Source organism: Lagenorhynchus albirostris, chromosome 13 (assembly GCF_949774975.1).
Source record: "Lagenorhynchus albirostris chromosome 13, mLagAlb1.1, whole genome shotgun sequence".
NCBI lineage: Eukaryota > Metazoa > Chordata > Mammalia > Artiodactyla > Delphinidae > Lagenorhynchus > Lagenorhynchus albirostris.
In genome coordinates, this window is record NC_083107.1 from 705,807 (window position 1) to 726,398 (window position 20,592).

Below are 20,592 nucleotides of genomic sequence, written 5' to 3' on the forward strand. Positions count from 1 at the left end.
ATGTTTACAGAATCAACAGAATCGAGACATCAACAAACGTGCGTCGTTCCCTAAGGAACCGCCTGTTTGCCTCCTGTGGCATCAATTAAATTAAAGTGGGGCCTCTGGAGATGCAGGCCTCCGTCAGGCCGAGCATCCTTCTGCCTGACTCTGGTTCTCAGCAGTGGCCTGGTCGGTGCATCTGGGGCTGTCCTTCCTGTTTACCTGAAGAACACTCTTCAGGGCTTCACTGGAGGCTTTCTTTACGCTCTGAATTTTGCTCAAGGTTTTGTAAGAGGATCTAAAAGAAATAGAAGGCCTGACCTCTGTTCTCATGGCCCATAGAATGGAAAGGAAGAAGCAGGACAAACAGCCTCACAGTCACACAAACAAGAGGACAGAGTCCTCTGGGGACTGGACAGCAGTGTCCACCACCTGTCCTGCACTTTGTGCCCTCTCTGAGGATGGGGGGCTCCCTCTGGTCTGTAGCAGGTGCCTGGCACACAGTAGGTGCCCAATAAATGTTTACATAAACCAGCCTTTGTGTACACTAATTGCCTTCCAATGTTTTCCTTTCATTTACTCTGCTTAACAATCCGTGAACTGGGTCACCATCACTCCTCACAGACACGCAATGGAGGCTCAGGGGTGAGTGAGGTCCAGGAGCCTGTCCTGCTAAGTGGCGGCACTCCCACGCAGGCCACTTGACCCTGGCGTCCACCCTGGGCTCCTCTAGAGGTCAGGTCTGGGATGGGGGGCTGGCTGCTGCAGATTAGATCGAAGTTTAACTTTATATCATAACCGTTTCAGGGGTGGGGAGGTTTGGAGGGATTTCTAAAGCCCAGATGACGCTGAGTTCCAGGTCCCTTGGCAGGCGCTCCTGCTGGCCGGGCCCCAGAGCCCGGGAGCGTGTGGTCTGGGGTGGGAGGACACGGGGAGCTTGAGCAGAAGGCAGAACCTTCTCTTTCCAGAGCCAGGCAGCCTCCCTGTTCCCAGCGCCAGTGCCAGGATGGCCGGAGACCCGAGACCAGCCAGATCTACTCAACTCCAGAAGCCTCTCCTCCCCTCGGGGGTTGGGCGGGACGTGTCCCGCTGGGGTTGGACCAGAGTGGGCACGGCCGTGGGAGGCAGCAGGGCTTGGGAAATGATGCTGGTGGGGCGGAGAGGGAGGTGGGTGGGAGCACAGCCTGAGCGTCCGCCGGGTGGGAGCCGACGTCCTGCTCCAGGTGCTGGGGCTGGTAGCCGGGACGGTCATCACTGTAACGACTCCCAGTTCCCCGAGAGAGGACAGTAGTGCCACTCCTGGGATTCCTGAGCGGATTCCAGTGCGATGAGGCCAGCAAAGGACCGAGAATGGGGCGGGGGCTCCGTTAGCCCTGTCCGTACTCGGCGTGCCCTCGTGGGCTGAAGTTACTACTGCAGCCGGACCTCTGCTTCTCAATCATAATTTTGGTTTCATTTACCCATGTCCATCTGAGATGTCTGTCTTTCCCCAGAAGGGCCTGTCAATCTGTCCAGGCTCCAGAAAGCCACGGGGACCCTGCAGTGACAGGGTAGGGTCTGCGAGCCCCATGGAGCACGGTGCCTGGCAGGCCAACCCCCGTCCACCCAGTGACACCCTGACCACACTCCAGCCGTGCTGCCTCCTTCCCCCCTCCTCCCCGCCCAACACACACAAGCCGCAGGCGCTGCATCCGCTCTCCCTCCTGCCCTGGGCTCTCACCCAGGATGTCTGTGCCGCCTTCACCCCTCAGGTCACCTTGTCACAGAAACCCTCCCTGGACACACTCTGTATAAACAGCAGCTCCGACCCCTAAACTCCTGTGTAAGGCCTTGCTCACACAATGTCGTGTAAATGTCCCCGTCTGTGTGTGAGCCCAGACTGGGCCGGCGATCAGCGAGTCTGTGTGCAGATGCGGATCGCAGCAGGGACAGGGGTGGGCACCCTGCCACCGCCAGAGAGGGGGCTTCCTCCTGGGTCCTCAGGGCCACCCGGGGAGGTTTCAGACGTGACTCTCCTGAGCCCCCAGGTCTGTCTGGAATCAGTGAAGCACGGCGGGGAGAGGACGGAACGAGCTGAAGTTAAAGAACAACCAGGAGACGGACCGGCTGGGTTTCAGGCGGAGGGCAAGGGGCAGCGGGTGGCTCCCCAGGCCCACCCCTCGGACCCCACAGCACCGGGCCCCATGTCGCAGGCGCCCAGGGCACACACACTGACACCGGGCCAGGGAGAGGGTGGCCGCAGCCCTGTGCCCACGCCCGCCACCTGTCCGCCGTCGGGAAACGGGGTCAGAATGAGGAAACTCCGCTCAGGGACCAGTCGCTCTCAGGACAAGAGCAGCACTTCTCCCCAAATAGTCCTTGCTCTTACCGTCACTGCCTGAGACCCTCGGGTCCTCTGGTTGTCCGCTCCTGCCTCGTGGTTAGCCTAAGCCCGGATGGGAGGCAGGAGGCCTCCCCGCAGCCCGGCCGCTGACGTCTCCCCGCCGCCGACGTCTGTCCGCCGCCGACGTCTGCCCGCCGCTGACGTCTCCCCACCGCCGACGTCTGCCCGCCGCCGATGTCTGCTCGCCGCTGACGTCTCCCCGCCCAGGCTCTCTGCCTCCGTCCCTCCCCTCACTCACGGCGTTTTGGACAAACAGCTTGTTTGAACTGTGCAACCCTGGCCTCGGAATTCTGGTGGGAGGGGTGTCTTACAGTCTCTGTTCCTGGGGTGCCGCAAGTAGGGTGCGTGTTAATGAAATGCAAAAACAAACAGCTTGGGATGAGGCTGGGGCCAGTCTGGGAAGGTGGGGGGAATGAGGGCCCAGGGCAGCCTCCCGTGGCCCTAGCAAAGAGGGCAGCGGTTTGCCAAACTCAGGCGGCAAGTCTGGCTCTCAGCACCCCAAGCTGGGTGGCACCTGAACCAACAGCCAGAGAGGTCTGTCCTGGGCATGAGTTTGATACTCAGGGAGGAGGCTGAAGCAATGCTTCAGCCTGGGTGGGGACAGGAGCCTTCGTATCCCTGGACGGCTCAGCGGCGAGGAGTTGCAGGTGAGTCTCGTTTTCTTCATCACTGAGCATTTTGGAGTTGGCACTTCTTGGCTGTGGGAAGCAGCAGACACTTGAGCCCCCTTGGAGATGCAATGTCAGCTCCTTACACACCCCTGTCCCTGCAAGAACTCCTGAGGCTTAATGGTTTCCTTTTGGAAAGCTTTCAAATTGTGTTCATTTGCGTTTACATGATCTGCTTCCTTCAGCTCTGTGTGTGGATTATTCTCCTGTTGGGTTTAATTTAACCAAGTTTGCAGCTGTGCTAACAAATTCACCGATGCCCCCCTGCTTTCAAATGGCTTTTTCTGCCTTTTCTCTGGCTTTACTTCAAGACCAACTCCACACTGAAACGCTCCAGCATCGGGACTGTCTGCTTGGAGTACCTACTTCTTCAAAACCCATTTCCTGTGACTGAGCTTCACTGTGTCTCTAACAAGTTACTTTAATATTTTAATGGTCAAAATTAATGATGTATAAAAATCACTGTTAAAAACAAACAAAAAATGCACCTTCTCTAAAGCTGTCAGCTTCAGCCTCTAGCAGGAGGGTCTGCGTGTTTCCTAAACATGAGGGTCCCTTGCAGGCCTGCTCGTCACAAAAATACTGTGAAACTCTGAATCTTTAAGAAAATATCAGAAACGTGCAGATGTGCAAAGACACCAGAACCTGCCAAGTTTAATCTTCTTGTGATTCTTTTAAATGAGCTTGTTGTATTTAATTAGACTTAGGAGAGACCTGGCCACCTGGTAAGAAGGTGATTATTGGGGACCACAGAGATTTAAGGGGCGTTCTGGGCCTGAGTGTCATGTGAACCCTTAAAACACTCCTCCTAAACTCTGCCTGGATCCGTTTGTACTTCAAAGACCAGTAACCTGGTTTTAGAAGACACGCGGCTCTTCTCAGAGCAGACAGAGCCCAGCAGGATTCCCCTGGAGGTGAGGTCAGGACCCACACAGCCGCCCTCCTTCCCCGAGCAGACCCTACGAAGAGAGAGATGCCCGTCCCTGGGAGAGGGGACTGTGCACCGCAGCCCGAGCCACAAGACGACGCTTGTTGGAGCTTGTCTGTTTAAAACAGGCTCCCTGAGACTGTGGGTCCATAGATGCCATAAACCCTGTCGGTATAAGAAATCACTCCTGGGTTCATCGACAGTGTAATGTCTTGCTGTCTTGCATCTAATACGGGCTAAGAAAGCGATGCGTTTGTGTGAGTGTGAGACTGAGCGAGAGAAGATGGTTTCCCTCTCGGCGGGAGCTCACTCGGCCCAGGAAAGCCCTCCTGGCCTTTCACAGACACCGAAGGCCCTGCCGCTCTCGGCTCGGACGCCTCATGTTAACGAGGTAGCCTTCCCATGAAAAGGTAGTGTGTGTCTCAAAGTGGAGAAAGCACCGAGCCCATCTTAACACCTGGACTCATTTTCCTATTGAAAGAATGATCAGAAAGGGCATGTTCTTCAAGAGCCAGAGGTGAAAGGCCACCGGGCCTCTCAGGGAGGCTCCGGGCAGAGCTCTGGGCCAGAGTCCAGGCCGCGTCTGTCCATCTTGGCTCGTCCACCTGGCAAATGCCAGGGCAGCCCCACGAGCGACGGCATCCACTTCCCGTTGAGGCACAGCTGCCCCCGCAGCGCGAGCTCTGTCCCCGGGGCAGTGACAGGTACGCCGGCCCCTTGGGCAGCCCCTCCCTGACCAGGTCCAGGTCCAGGTCCTGACGCCATCCTCGGATAAAGGAACAGGAACTCCCAGAGAAACGGCTCATCCCGGGGCAGAGCAGGGACCGCTAGGTGTAGTGAGATGTGCGTCCTGGGTGGGGTCCTGGGACAGAAAGGGGACATTAGGGAAAAGCCAAGGAAATCTGATCAAGTGTGGACGTTAGTAATAACCACGATGCACCCATATAGGCTCAGCAGTTGAGAAAACGTATCCTACTAACGTAAGACCTTAACAAAAGGGGAATCTAGCTGTGAGGCACATCCCAACTCTGCCCGGTATTTGCAACTTTCCCAGAGATCTAAAACTGTTCTACGGTAAGAAGTCTGTTTTAGTAAAAACCCCTTGTTTACACTCAGTTCCGTCCTCTGCTCCTGAGCCATCTTCCAGCATCAGGTCCTGGACCGTGTCCAGCGGGAGGGCCTGGAAGCCGGAACAGACCTGGAACCAGACCTCCTGCGTCTCAGTCCCTCAGTTTCCTCCTCTGTAAACCGGGGTAACAGCTGCCGGCGTGGGGGCCGCATGACTCAGCACACGCATGGCGAGTGTTGTGTATGCCATGCGTGTCGCTGTAACCCCTCCTTATTACCTGCTGGCTCCCAGTCATTGCTTGTCACCTTGCAGCTCAGGAAGAGGGTGGCTGTCCTGTCGCTTTGCACGCCTGCCCCCTGGCATCACCTAAAACTCTGGGGCCTCTGTGGGAGCAGATTGGGTGGGATTGAGGACCCGGGGTCCTTCCCTGCAGGACAGTCGGACGGCCGCTGTCTTACCACGAACATTAAGGGCAGTCAAGCTTGTGGCTCCAAGGAGGACAGTTCCCAGTGTTCGGGGTCGGTGCGGGGCTGTGAACAGCGATACTTACGTGTGTGGCCGGGACTCCCGATGGGCCCTCCAGAGATGCACCCTCACTTTCCTCCCTGGGCAGGTGGGTCCAGGAGCCACTGGTTGCAGGCTGGACCGGCCAGCGCCTACTCACTGCTGGGGCTCAGGCCCCGAAAACCCTGGAGGCTGAGCCCCGGCCAGCCTGGAGGACCATCCGGCATCTGGCGGCCTATTTGCACTAAAGGCAGGGAGGTGCATTATAAACACCTGGTGAAGCACCCTCATAGGAAATACTTTAGATTTGGGGTGCAGGTTGCCGTGTTCTGGGCACGTCTCTGCAGAAAGTTCTAGAAGAAAATTCAAGAAGGCCAAGGGGAGAATAGCCAGGTGGGCGGGTGGAGCACAGATGCAGGAAGAGGCACTGCGATGGAGGAGGCCGCCGTGCCCGAGGCCTCCCTCTGGGTCTCTGGGCCATCGCCTGCTGATCATTAGCAAGTCAGCCGGGCAGCGCTCTTTGTTTGTTTTCAATTTAGCCAAGTTCTCACTCGGGTGCCGCCACAGCCATAGCTACGATGGCAGAGCAGGGAAAATCCACCCACCTCGTTCAGACTCTGGTTTGGCAACACTTGGCCTGTGGGCCAGACGCCCTGTTTCTGAACCAAGCCCACATCCTCTTTGGCTGGGCTGCTCCTGGGCCCGGCGGGCTGGGAAGGGCAGTGGCTGCAAGGCTGGCGCGCACGCCAGCCAGGAGGGCTGGGCGGCCGCCTCTTCAGCCATCACACCCGTGAGCTGTACAAGTAAGTACAGCAAAAATAGAATGGGGGGAAATGGGTCATTTCAAACGAGGTCTTGGAGAAACAGAATCTGACTGTGTATCTGCTGAGATGCCTACTCCCAGAATCCCGCCTGGGGGCAGCAAGGCTCAGGCGGGGATGGGAGGGGTCTTACTGGCCCTTCTGCTTCAACCCCCAACAAGCACAGGAGCTCCGTGGGGCCCTGTCCCCTCACTGATCCTCCAGACCATGGCCGAGGAGAAGAAACCTCCCCACTGCAAACACGAGATGCTACAACCCCGATTTTCAAAGTTTAAACAACCAAAACGATTTTTGCACCATTAGGAAAGAAATACTGCTTTTCCATCTTTGACATCCTGCTTTTTCCTCTCTGCGTGTGTGAATGTGTGTAATGTACGTAATAGCATGACAGGTATAGCGGGACATCACATACATATTAGTCTTTTTTCTGTCGGGGACGTGCCCCCGAGCAGAGCTTGCAGCCCTGGGTGAGAATCCATCCGCCCCAGGTGTCTGTGTGTATCTGAGTCACCTGGGGACCTAATCAAACGGCAGATTCTGGTTCAGTGGTGGAGCCAGGGTCAGGGGTGAGGGAGCTCCGCCCTGCTGACAGGGGATGCTGGGGTGCTGGTCTGCGGACACGCGCCAAGCAGAGGACAGGCTCAGGCCCTAACCCGTAGGAAGCTGCTGGCCCAGAGGCCCACCTGGAGGCAGTGTGGCCCAAACACCGCCGAGGGGGGAAGCCAACCCCACCCCCCACGGCTGGCGTAGGAACTGCTCGGGCACTTCAAGCTCTCCTGCATCTCGGGTTCAGTGCTCTTTAAAACGCGGGTATTTAGATAATCACCCAGAACATCACGCTGCAGGGTCACCCCACCTGAGGAACCCAGATGGGGTCAAGTCCCCGACCCGCCGCAGTTTAGTTACTATGGCCTGGCTCCCCACGTGTGACTGAGACCGACTGCAGCTCCGCCCCTACGCTGGTCCCCGAGAACCAGGTGAGACGGTCCCCGGGGGGCGCTCGGCACGATGCCCAGGGCCAGGCAGGGGCCTCTCCACCCGGACCCGGGACGGCCCCGCGCACTGGGCTCAGGTCCGCATCCTCACACCTCCCCTGCGTCCATCCCCACGTGGAAGCGAGCACAGCCCGCTCTGTGTCCAGATGTCCTGCACCCCACTGGGCTGGGGCGGGGGCCCTGAGGGCTCTCCTTCTCGCTCATCCGCAGGGTTTCCGTCCTTTGTCTCTGGGAAGTTGCTGCTCATCACATTGTTCCTTGGGGAGAATTTTATCCCGAGGGCTCTTACTTTCCTTCTAAAAAATCCGCATATGAAACCCTCAAACAAACAGATCCACAGGGAATCCCCTGGTGGTCCAGTGGTTAGGACTCAGCGCTTTCACTGCTGTGGCCCGGGTTCAGTCCTTGGTCAGGGAACAGATCCCGCAAGCCTCGCAGCGCGGAAGGAAGAGAGAAAGAGAAATCCACAGGCTGGTTTTACCCAGTGATTGTGTCCTCGGAAGCTTTGAGGGAAAGGGGGAAAGAAATTGGTCTGAAGTAAAATTGAGGCAATTAAAGGATCAAACTCACAACTCCTTCTGCAGACACTCACCTGCAGCCTCAGCACCTAATCCTTTTCAACTTTTATAACCACCTTGTTTGGCAGAAAGATCAGGAAGTCACTTGTTGCGCACAGGACGGTTGTAAGCCTCTTGGATAAGAAAAAAGGATGAAAAGACAGGCAAGAAACCTGTAAACACGGACTGTGAAGACCAGAGAGAAGCAGGCACCCCCTCCTGCCCTCCCATCCTGCAGACCCTCGAGCCCTTGTCTCCAGCACATTCATCATCACAGCCTCGGGCAGCACAAAGCTGAGCAAAAGGAAATTCTACCTTTGATATTCTAAATTTTTTTTCCTGGTTTTCTCTGTGAAATATGAAGCCGCAACTGACTCGATCGCAGATGTACAGGATTGGCTGGTGTCCGCTCAGCCCCAGTGAAGGGGTTCTGCTTGGCGTCCCTCTGTGGCCCGATCCCGTTGGGGAGCCGCTGTCCTGCATGGGATCGGAGCCCTTTCCCAGGGGCTGGCCTCCCCCGGGCTCCTGCTTGCAACCCCACACACAGCTCGGAGGGAGGATGGACCACCCAGCACCTGCCCACAGGCAGAGCCCGCCAAGCCGAGGCCTTACGACAAAGCGCTGTGGCCAGGCCTCCTGGAGAGACGGGGCCCCTCTGTGGGACGGAACCAGAGACGGCAGAGCTGAACTCCACTGTCCCGAGGTCAAGGCTCTGGCCCCGCGGGGACGGGCCTCCAGTGCCCTGCTCGTCCTGACATCTGGAAGCTCGTTGTAGAGCTCAGCCAACAAAACACGTTGACAACAGAGAGAACAAAGTCAGCACTCGAGCAGCTAATAGAACGCGACGTGGAGACATCTCTGAGTTCTTGAAATTTAGTACATGAGATGGAAGTGCGTGCAGAACAGACCAGGAGGAGAGGATTCTTCAAAGTCAGCCCGATCAGAACCCCTAGGCGTGCTAATGGCCCCACCGCTGTCCATCCAGGGCTTGGGTGATGATACGTTTATTGTGCATGTTGGGTCCCGGTTGCAAATGGGGAGGTGTCACTCACAGATAAGGGACCTGGGCCTGAATTTTATAGCCTAATTTAATTAGCACTGATCTGAGGCTGGTAGTACCTGGTTTTTCCAGTTCTCAGGAAATATACCTTTGCCTGGGGGTGGGTGGTAAGCGGGTACGGAAGATACAGGTTGGGGGAGGGCCGGTGCGGGGAGGGGCCAGGGAGGTGGGCTGTGAGACATGAAAGGCTCAATATTGAATTTCATCTGTGATGTGATAAAACCCCAGGCCTGGCTCTCTTCACGTGCCAGTGAGCATTGCAGCTGAAACCCCAGGAAGGGCAGAGACTGCCCTCTGCAGCAGTGCCTGAGCGGAGGATGAGAGGGAACACAGACGCCCCAAGGTAGGAGCAAAACCCAAGTCCCTCTGAGGCCTGTGGAGGTCGGGGAGTCGGCCCGCAGGGCTGAAGGCCCCTAGGGTCGTCCTCGTTTGCAGTCTCTCTGGGACGTTTGTGGTTACTGAAGGACATAACCATGACCTTGGGGACTCAGGGAAAACCCCACCCCCAGACACAAATTTTAACTCTCTGGGGGAATATGAAATAAAGAGCAAGGTTTTAGGAAGTTAGTGTAAAATAAGCAGGTTGCATAACTGAGGACAAAAAGCTTCAGATTGTTAAAAACTACACTTTAAATGCTAAGCGGAACTTCGTAGGACTCAGTTAGAATGAACGAAGTACCCCTACTCTAAGTGTGTTTTGCGAAGCTGCGTGGTGTGTAGAGCTAACTGCAACTCAGGGGCCTTGATGGAGAAGGACTGGGTCTCCCGGGAGAAACTTCCCCCCACCGGGGCGGGGACACTCCTGCATGGGCAGTGGGTTCACCTAACAAATGGCATCGAAGCCAGTGCTTTGTGAGCTCTCGTCTGGATTTACTTCAGTGCTTTTTTCTTCGTAGAATTGGTTTGCTATTTGCTGTTCCTTTTGCTCATAGAAACTTGGTTCTTTAAATAGGGGTCTCTTAATTGTCGAAAAATGATCCTCGTTTCCACCACTGGTTACCATGGGGATTTTTCCCCAAAAGTGTCTGCCTTGCTGTTTAGAAGATGAACTTTTATTTCCCATATTTTGGGTTTCACACTCCATTTAGGGGAAGGATGAGAGAAATGTTGATGGGTTGGTCGTGTGACCTGGGCATGGAGGTCATGTGACCTGGGCGTGCGTCCAGCTGGGGCACAGACTCACTGAAGGCCGGCAGAAAAGTCCTGGACCACTCGGAGCCTCAGTTTCCTTGGGACTGAAGCTCACTGCCCATCCCACAGGGAGGTAGATGGCCACGTAGACATGCCTAGATGCTTAGAACATCTGAGAGGTGAGAGATTGAAGGGCTGTCTCTGTCCTGCCTGGTGGGGTCTCCACTAGCCACAAAGGACTGTACATTTAAAGTGATTAAAGCTAATTAACGTTCAAGACACAGTTCCCCAGTCACACCAGCCGTACTCAAGGGCTTAGCGGCTGTGTGGACAGTGGCCGTCGTCTTGGATGAGGCCGGGCTCAGAAAGCAGTGGGGAGGTGAGTGTAGGACCGGCCAGGGCGGGAGCCGGGGCTGGACTCTGCTGGATCCCGGCCCACAGATAGTCCAGAGAGCACGGGCATCCTTGCTTCCGCCTCCTGTCCACGTCTTTTCAGGTAGAACTGACAGAGCGAAGGGCCCCCCGTTTGCAGGTGGCAGGTTGGGGCTAGGCACCCCCATGAGACCCTCGGCCTGGGAATTGCCCTGCACTGGTCAAAACACCCAGAGCCCAGGTTCCTCCTTCTGCTGAAATGGCAGCTCACTCTTGCAGTTGACGGAGTGTTATAAAGAGTCTCTAGAAAGTTCTCTCGTAGCTGTTCTGTACCACACGTCTGGGAGACACCCGACTACGAAGTTGTGAGATGAGACCATTGGGGCCAAGGGGACATGGGTCTCTCCATTATTTCTCACAACTGCATGTGAATCGACAGTTACCTCAAAACTAAAGGGTTAATATTTTTGAATGTTTCCCCCTTGTAGTTCCGACAATGCAAATCTTTTTAAAGTTAAGAATGTCTGCCCTGGGCTTCCCTGGTGGCGCAGTGGTTGAGAGTCCGCCTGCCGATGCAGGGGACACGAGTTCGTGCCCCGGTCCGGGAAGATCCCACATGCCGCGGAGCGGCTGGGCCCGTGAGCCATGGCCGCTGAGCCTGCGCGTCCGGAGCCTGTGCTCCGCAACGGGAGAGGCCACAATAGTGAGAGGCCCGCGTACTGCAAAAAAAAAAGAATGTCTGCCCTGGGCACCCGAGGAGCGGATTGTGAATGGCCTTTAAAAGCACATTGAATTTTTTCTCATAGCTCCTACAAACGTCCCCTTGACTAAACCTGGACTTCGCGAAGATCTCTTTGCACTTTACATTTGCCCAAATTTCAAACAAGGACTCAGCGTAAAACTACTTGATGGTGTTTCCCAAACTCTGAAGTATCTCTGTGTGTGGGCCCCAGCGATCTGAGTCAGGGCTGTGAGGGCCTGGAGCCCCTTCTGGGCTGGACGTGGGCCTGTGAGTGACCGGCGGCCTTGACCGCCAGCAGAGCCATAGCATTTGGTTCCATCTGATGGCTTGTTGCTGCCGAAATCACTGCAGGAGCTAGGACATGGCGGCCCCTCCACTCGGCGTCCCCGTGAGGCACCTTCCTTATCCTAGATCAATGCTGGGGGTGTTGGTAGGTCTTCATCATAACCATCACAGACCGAGGGTCTTGGAATTTGAAATCAGTTTTTCTGCTCCGTCTTTTGGACGAGGTGGTGGTACGTGGCCTTGATGTGTGTGTGTGACATCATGCCAGGCCTGGGGGCAGGGTGGTGGCCTTGGGCCGCTTTCGGCCTTGGGTGGGAAGCCCTGGTTTGACTTCCTTCATCCCTTCCTGGCTGTGTGAACGTAGACAGTGACCTGACCTCTTTAATCCCCAGTTTATCGGCAAGATGCACACATGAACCCACCTGTTTCGTAAGATTTTCACGGGTAGTAAGTTGGGTTAGGATTTGGGAGTTAGTGGCTCACTGCGGGCAGGGCGCTGGTGGCCTCAGGAAGCCCGGAGGAGAGGCAGGGGTGCTCTGAACGCGGCCCACGCGGCCCCTGGCAAGTTCACGTTCCCACCTGGTGTCTCCATGGATTTCCCCTCTGCGCTTTGCGGATAGAGTCTGCACAGGGAGAACATCTCTCCAGGGATTTACCAAACTGCTGGACGCGGGGAGAGCAGGGGGGTGGGAGGAAGGACCCAGCTTCTGGCCGCATTCCCCCCACCCCGCCCCCGGTTTCCCGGAACACAGCAGGGGTCCTTCTTACAAACATCAACTTGGAAACGTAAGCGAAGGCCCGGATGCACGACACAGGGCTCCGGCCTCTGTCCTTTGGCAGCACGAGGACCCCTCGCGCAGGGCAGTGGCCTCACGCTCAGCCCAGAGAGGTTAAGAGCCACCCCCACCGTGAACCTCCCTGCAACCTAAGCCCGAGCGGCCCAGGGCCCCTGCATGAGAACCGAGTTCATTCTGACCACAGGGCTTCGGGAAAGGAACAATTATAACCTCTCTGCCAGTAACGGTCACTTGGTGCGTCTGTACTTCTCAGAATCGCTGTAATCAGAAAGGCAGTTCCACCTTGGATGTGTAAATCTGATGTTTGTCCCCCAAGACCTTGGCTTGTCCCTGTCTGGGTCCACTCTGCTCCTTGCAGAGATTCCAGGTGAGGGTGGCCTGGGTGGAAGCTTGGGCTCCGGGCCATGTGGCTCCCTCCCCCAGGAGAGGAGGGAAGGGCTGGGCGGGGCCTTTGGTTTAGCGTCCTCTTCACTGTGCGTCTCCGAAGTCGAGTCCGGGTGGACCGGGCCTGGCCGTGGGGGCTGCTCTGCAGACTTCGCCCCACGCCACACCCCACTGCATCTCTTGGTCTTGGACCCAACAGTTCTGCCGCCAGGAGTGTTTTCTAAGGAAGAATCAGAGTCCCTCACGCTGTGTGACTTATATACGGCGTCGTCACATTGATGACAACAGTGGAAGATACTGAGATAAACACGAGTGTCCAGCCAGGGGTTGGGTTACCTGCTCCTGGGCCTGTGAGGTGGGATCCACGTCCGCAGCTGTGCTCCTGCTGTGTCGTGACAGATGGAGATGCTGGTTAAATTATTAGGCAAAAAGGATACAACGCTGTATACAGCATGACTCTCAATTCTATATGTATATAAAATGGAAGGAAATATATCAAAATCTCAATAATGTTTCGAAGAGTAGGACTCTAAGTGACTTTTAAGTTTCTTCTTCATACTTTTACGTATTTGAAAATATTCTATGAAGTTTTTATAGTCAGGAAATTAAGAAAAAAATGGAACAAATGTCAGAGACCAAGGCCAGGTGACTAAGTCCCCATCCACCTTTCCTGGGGGGCCAGTGCAGGCGTGAGTCCCCCATCTGGCCCCTCGGGCCCCATCCCCCCAAAAGTTCCCAAAAATATCTGTCTTTGATGGTCTTGGCTTGAGAACTTCTGTTCTGCACCGTTTGGGAGGATAACGTTTGACCACCATCCACAGCGCCTATGACCTCAACCCACCCTCATTAAACATTCTGAGGTTCCGATCGCCTGCTTTTGTTCAGATCAGGTCCTAAAACCAGAGTTAGAACGTGGCGACCATCGAACACAGGGCTGTCGGTTACCGCCGGAGAAACCACCACCGGGAGACACAGTGCGAGTGCGGGCGGGGCTGAGCCAGGACTGCCCCTCGGAGCCCGGCCTGCTCCCGTGTGGTCAGGAGCCCCTCCCCGGAGCTGCCTTCCCCCCTGGTTGCTGGTGGGAGTTCCATGCCCGTCCCCCCTGGGGCAGTGTGTCCTCAGCTGCCAGCCCCTCCCTGAGGGCCTCGTGGAATCAGTTCACTCGTGGGTCACGACTCGCACCCTGCCCAGGACCGGGATGCAGTGTGTGCGCTTCCACGTGGCAGAAAGAAGTGCAGGCCGCAGGTGCCGACCGTGGGTAAGTCTCTTATTTCACTTAGACGCGCGCGTGCCGGGGTTCTACGAGGGGCCCGAGCCCCGGGGTGAAGTCCTGCGGGAAAGCCCGCATCTCAGAGGGTGTGTCGTTCTCGTTTCCCCGCACCGTCTCCGCCAGGCTCTGCGTGACCACGCAGGACATGGTGGGGGAGAGCCTGGCCCGGCCATCAGGACAGCCCAGTGGCCCGGCCACTCCCTCCACTTCCAGGGCCACGTTCGCAGGGCCCCTCGGCCCGGCGACTTCCTTGGAACCAGGGTCCCTGGAAAGCTTACAGCCTGAGTTGTTTCATCCCAGAAAAGCGAGGTGCGGAGGGACGCAGCGCCAGGCTGTGACAATCGAGAGGCCCCTCACGGGCCACACGGTGACCCCTCGTCCGGCTCCTCCCTGGACTCTTTCCCCTCCGCCACAGGCGGTCTGGTGTCCACTTTCCAGACTTGCCTCCAGGGGCCGCTGCTGTAGCCCCTGCGTCTCCGAACTCGGAAAGTCCCTCTCCTCCCCAGCCCCTTCCTCTCTGGGGAGAGCTCAGCGCCTACCTCAGGGCGCAGCCCCAGGCCGCCACGGGGGTGCCCTGACCCCGGGGCAGACTGGGCCCCCGGATGCCCTCGCTGGCCTCGCTGCAGCTGATGCTCCGCCCCCGTCACCCCCCGACCAGCACACACTCCGTCAGGCCTGAGTCCAGCACGTTCTCAGCCGGGAACCCCTGGCAGCCACGGGGCTGGGCGCTGACTCCACTGCTTTCCTCCCTGGTCCCTGAGCTCAGTGTCTGCTCTCCAGCCACGGAGGCCGCTTCCTGGGGACGTGTCAGCGGGGAGGCTCTATTTCATTAGCACTGCAGCTCCCAGATGCTCACGACCTGCGCCTTCGTCCTGCCGCAAACCCACTGCCTTCTCTCGTCTGGGAGCCTGCAGGACCCGATCCCCATGCCGATCTTTCTGATGCGCCTTAAGCTCTCAGCATCCCGGTCCAAAGCCTTGCTCTGGGGCTTTACCCGTGGGGGTGGGGGTGGGGTGGGGGTCCAGCACAGGGCAGCCCGCAGGCCCAGGCTGGACTCCAGGGGCCCCTACACTGGAGGGTGACGGGCGGAGAGGCAAGTGCCCGGCTCAGCTCCGCCGCCGCCCAGCCGCGGTCCTGGGGCCACTGAGTGGCTGTGAGATGCCCGCCAGCTGCCCCTCTGCCCTTGGCCCCCTGCCGCCGCGAGCCTCAGCCCATGGAGTGCATTCGCCTGTTTGGGTTTTGTACCTGCTGAAGGAAGGAATACTTCACGGTTATTAATGAAAGTGATAGCGATCCCGGGTGTTTATCTTGGATTACGCGATCGTTACAAGATGAAGCACCCAGCCCGTCGGCCTGTGGCTGATGCGAGAGCAGGCGAGTCTGGACGACGAGCGTGAGGGAAGGTGCTGGGTGTAAACCTGGGCTTCAAACAGCCAGGCTGCATTCCAGACTTCGGAGGCGCTGTGTGTGCGGGGGGCTTCTCCCCCCTTCCTGTCCTCAGCCCCGGCCTGGAGGAGGATGAAAGTGCAGGCGGGCGTGCGTTTAGGCTGACGATGAGGGCGAGGCTCGCGGGCACGCTAATGTGGCAGCTTCAGCGCTTCCTGTAACAGTTTTACTTTTTTTTTTTTTTTATCCAAAGCCTGCTTAAAGACAAACATTTTTTGTGAAACTGCTGGTAGTTCATTTTGTGCAGGAACCGTGCAATTAATCTTGTTTACATTAAAGAGACAGGCTGCCTTTGCCAGCTTTCTTGAGCTATAATTAATGAAGATCAAAAATGTTACAAAGACATAATACTTAGCTCAGTGCAGATGCGGCTGAGCCACAGCTGCACCCATCGTAGGAACACAAGGAAAGCCAGCATCCTTCCCTTCGGAATCGCTCGGATCCATCAGAAGGCGAGGGCCCTCAGGTGTCTTCCCTCCGCAGGCTCCCTGGTGGGCCTGGTGAGACAGGAGGCTTGGGCGTCAAACGGTTTTTTATGCCCCGTCAATTATGCTTTAAATGCAGCTGGAGGCAAGAGCGTCTTTCCTCACTCAGCTGAAGTGCATCCAGGTGTGGGGCTGTGGATACGGAGTCTGGGCACTTCAAGCAGAAGGTGGTGACGAACGTGGCGGCCACGGACCCTGGTAGAATCATCAAGCCCATGGCGGGGGTCGGATTTAGAGCCCGCGTTTGACGACTATTGTTAGGAAACGAGAGATTAAATATATAATTATCTTCCCAGTGACCCTTGGCTAAATAAAGTCACTGAGGGACAGGGTACAGGTGAGCAGGCAGAGACTTCTGAGGCTGGTGAAACACCAGATGAGATGCAGGTCTGTGCGGAAGAGGCGTTGAGTACGATATGGAAGGGCAGGCGTGTGTTTCACAATGTTTCCAAGAGGAGTTGGTGCGGAGTGTTTTTCCAAGCATAGTTTCAGGGCTGGTGGCTGCGTGGATGCAGCAGGTCCAAAGCACCGACCCAAAGGTAGCAGGTTCTCCAAACCTGGAAGAGGGCAAGTCGGCTTCAGAACATCTGTGAAATTCTGTTAATTAATGAACCATTCAAATGATAAAACATTAGGATGGGGAAATTGCAGCATATATATGACAGGTCTTATCAGAACCATCTGCCGAGGGCACCCCCATCCTCCTACTGGACCTGGAACAGGGTCCTTGTTGTGAAGAGCAAATGGTCCAGGACAAGAATTTATGCCATAGAAACGCCTCCTGTGCTACCCAGGCTGCCATGAGTGAAGGATTTTATAAAGCAGATTCTCTACAGCACATCATTACACTGTGTAGCATGAAATAAAACATTCCCAGACATATGAAGGAGATGGAAAATGTGACCCAAGAATCCAGGAAAAAGCAGTCGATAGAAACAGACCCGGAGACAACCCAGATGTTGGAATTAACAGACAAGACTTAGGACGTCCAATATTAATAGTGTTGCCAAGAGCTTTCGCTGTGTAGCCTACATGTAACCATGGACTAGTAGAGGTGGAAGGACACAGAAATCGTCTAGCCTGAGACCCTCACTTCCCAGTTGAGGAAACAAGCCTCTTAGTGGGGTTCTTACCCAAGGCCCCACCCTGGTCCAGCACTCTTTCCTCTACAGCACATTACCTCCATCTCTATAGGGTTATACGAAGGATGTGACACAAAGGCCTCAGACGTGCATGTAAATCCTGATAAGACTAACCCCCTTCCATCAAGATTGCTTTATATCGGATTCAATTTCCCTGAAGTTCACTACCTGTTGGAACGATCATCACAGAAGCCTCTGGTTGAATTCTTGTCTGACCTCGGACACAGCGTTGCCCAGAAAAGAGGAATAACAGGAAGCTCAGCTCTTTGTGATCATCCGCCACGTTTAGAGGTTCCCTAGGACCAGCCCTGTGGTGTGGCCACTAGAATTGGGGCCCACTAGTCTGGACGTGCACGTGGGACAGACGCTGAGACAATTCCACCGCAGCTCCTGCTGGGGGACTGAACCGGCATAACCATTAGGAAGGGAAAGACAAGAGCCCTCGGAGGAAGAGCCTCTCAGGACGCTGGGAACCCCCAGGGTAGGTAGTTATCAGCCTGGGGAAGAAGCACGAGAAGTGCGGGTGGAGTAGAGCCTGGGGTGTGCCTCCCAGATGCTGGGAGGATGGATGGCGGGTGGCTAGCAGCTGAGTCCCCCAACCTGGCCACTGCCCTTGGGTGGAGAAAGCTGCCTTGCCCGAGCCACAGCCCGTCATGGTGCCCTTGCTCCCATCCAGGGCAACTCGGTGGGCCCACCCCAGCCAATCTGAGGTCTCTGCTGGGACTGCATCACAGCCCCACTTCTCAAGCCCACCTCCCGGTAAGCATCTTGCACGCAGATCTCCAGTTCAGGGAGTCTCTTGGGGAAGAAGAGAAGTAGGTGATGGAGGAACGTAGAGCCGAGGGGAAGCTCAGGCAGAGCTAAGGGGAGAGCGTCCGGCAGGCGTCAGGCAGGGAGCCAGAGCCCGGGGGAGGTGAGGTCTCCCTGTCCCACCCGCAGGCACCTTACGTTGGAACGTGAAAGAATGAAGGTCCCTCGCACCCCCCGACTGACCAGCCCTGGCTGCCCACCTGCTCACTGGCTTCAGCCCTTGTCGAGAAACTCGGTCTTAGAGGCTGTTGTCAGCTCTACTGCACCCGTGGCAGCAGCTCCCCAGCCAGGAGGCACCGTCCTGGAAGTCGCCAGGGCACCGCGGCCGCGGCGGAGCCCGCGACCGTGAGCGTCGACGATGGATTTGTCCCGCTCGCTGCACCCACAGTTCCAGAGGCAGGAGCTCCAGCTGCTCCCAGACACACCAGAGTCTTCAGAAACCTCAGGACGTGAGGGGACTAGCCTCAGTCAGCTCACAGGCCTTTAATGTGGAAGGGGCGTGTCATCCTGAGGTCATTTCCAGCCCCATCTGCCTCTAAGGCAGCATGAAGACCTAGCCCATGAGAAATCACAGGCTGTGTCCGGCACTGTTTCCGCTGAGCCACTCCGGAGTTAGGGAAGAAATGAGAACATGTTTCCCGTGTGGCATTCAGGGCTGGCGGGAGTGGATGTCGCTTATGTGGGCAAGATTATTTCCCGCAGCCCCGAACCAGTCCTCCAACCTCAAATGATTCTTGTTTATGGGCAAGAGTAGGGATGTCATCACAATTGTTAGGAAAAAAAGTAAAGTGAGTCACGCACTGGTTCTGAGGCTGGTTCTGAGGAGCACGGCAGCAGGAGGATGGTGGTCACGGTGGGTAACTGGACGCGCCAGGCGATGTTCTGACGGACGGGACACAGGCCTCTACCAACACAACACTTTGTAGGATGGGAAAACTGGCCTCACGGTAGCCCTGTTCTCCCATTAACTCGAAAGCAAAATCACCAAATACTTCGCGTGTGTGTGAATATCAACGCCATTGCTTTAGAATAATTATTTTCAAGACAGCCTATGTCCATAGGAAAAAGAATAATCGAGCAGTATAAAAGTATGAAGAACAAAGCAACAAAAAAATTCTACTTCTGCCACCCAGCAACAGTCATTACTAACGTTAAGTTGAGGTTCAAAGTGCGTGCATATACCTGTGAACGTGTGAGCGTGCCTGTGCGTGTGTGTGCATGCACTTGTGTGTGTGTGTACCTGTGTGTGTGCATGCGTGTGTGAAGTCCTCGGCACACCTCCAGTGATGAGTTTCTGTCGGCCTTTCTTGCACTGTTCCCACCATGCGGCCTGGGCCCCGTGGCACCCATGGCGTGGCCCCTCCCTCAGGCTGTGACAGCAGTTGTGGTCCGAGACCCTGGACATATGACAAACGTATGGAAACAACCGGGGGTCACGACGGGGAGCCACTTGGCTCCAACAGCTCCCAGACACTGCTGGGGCAGGGCTACCCTCTGTGACGGCTCAGACCTCGGGGCTGCACTCCTGACCGGGCACTGCCCTTGCCTCTCTTCCTGACTCCCTTCCTTCTCGGGCAGTTGGGGTTGATGATGGAAATGCAGCCAAAGCCACAGGCTCTGCTTCGCTTTCTGCGTCCATTCGAGGGTTTGCTCATCCAGGAGCCTGGACAGCCCTGAGCTGTGGCCCGGCCCTTCTCGGGTTTACAGGGAAGGCCTCCCAGGTGCAGCTATATTTAGAAGTCAGTTAAGTGAGAAACCCTTGGCCTTGTCCTTGGAAGGGCCCCAGGGCTGCCGGCAAGGGAAACCCACCATCCCAACCCAGGCCGGCTGACCCAGGGGCTGGTTCCTAAGTTCCGGCCTTTGTTTGAACCTTCCCTCCCCACCTGGCGGGAGCAGACCCGGTCCCCTCGCCTCCCTAGCGGCCCCAGCTTGCTCTTTGCTGGAAGGAAAGCATCCAGGAGTTCAGCACCAGGTGGCTGGGGCTTTAATCTAGCCGCGTCACTTGGCGTTTGCAGCCATAAACGTAGGTCTGAGTGCAGGACTGTGTGGAACGTGGGGAAGGCACTCTGCGTCTCTTCAGTAGATTTCAGAAAACCACCCCTCCCCAGAGCCACCCGATGTTACTGGGGCGAGAGGCCAGCAGGGGAGCGATCCCAAAGGACCTCCGCCCCAGGGCCCTGCCCGCCTCCCCGTATCTCTCCCTGGGGTCGGCGGGGCATCCTCCCCAAACCATCCTGCCTCTCCTCCTGGTCACACAGCTCATTCGTGGAAAGGGGTCGCTCCCCATAACCTCCCTCAATCCGCGGTCACCCCTCCCTCCCCCCTCCCTGCCGAGAAGTCTTTGTTGAAAGGCCAGAGGCTGTTGCTGCAGAACTGCTTCCCCGTGTGTGGGGAGCTGTACAAACCAGCCGGAGCGCCTCTGGGGAAGCCAAGCCTGCCCTGCACCCCCTGGGCCGGTGGCCCACAGGATGGCGTTCGTGAGAGTGATGGACAAGCACGGACTCCCACGGCCCCACCTGGACCTCACCGACCCCCTTCGCGTGGGGAGCATGGGGTCAGGAGGCCGACGGGGCCGCTCGGACGGCCCGCCAGGGTGGGAGGCGGCTGGACGCAGAGTTCCCGGGACAGGCCCCGGCCCGGACGCTGGCCACGTGTGTGTGTGTTGGGTGCTTCTCCCGAAAGTGCATCTCCCCCAAAAGTCTCATCGAGCAGAGTCCTGGCGGTTTAGAAAAGAAGGCCCGTCTCACAACGTCGGCTACCC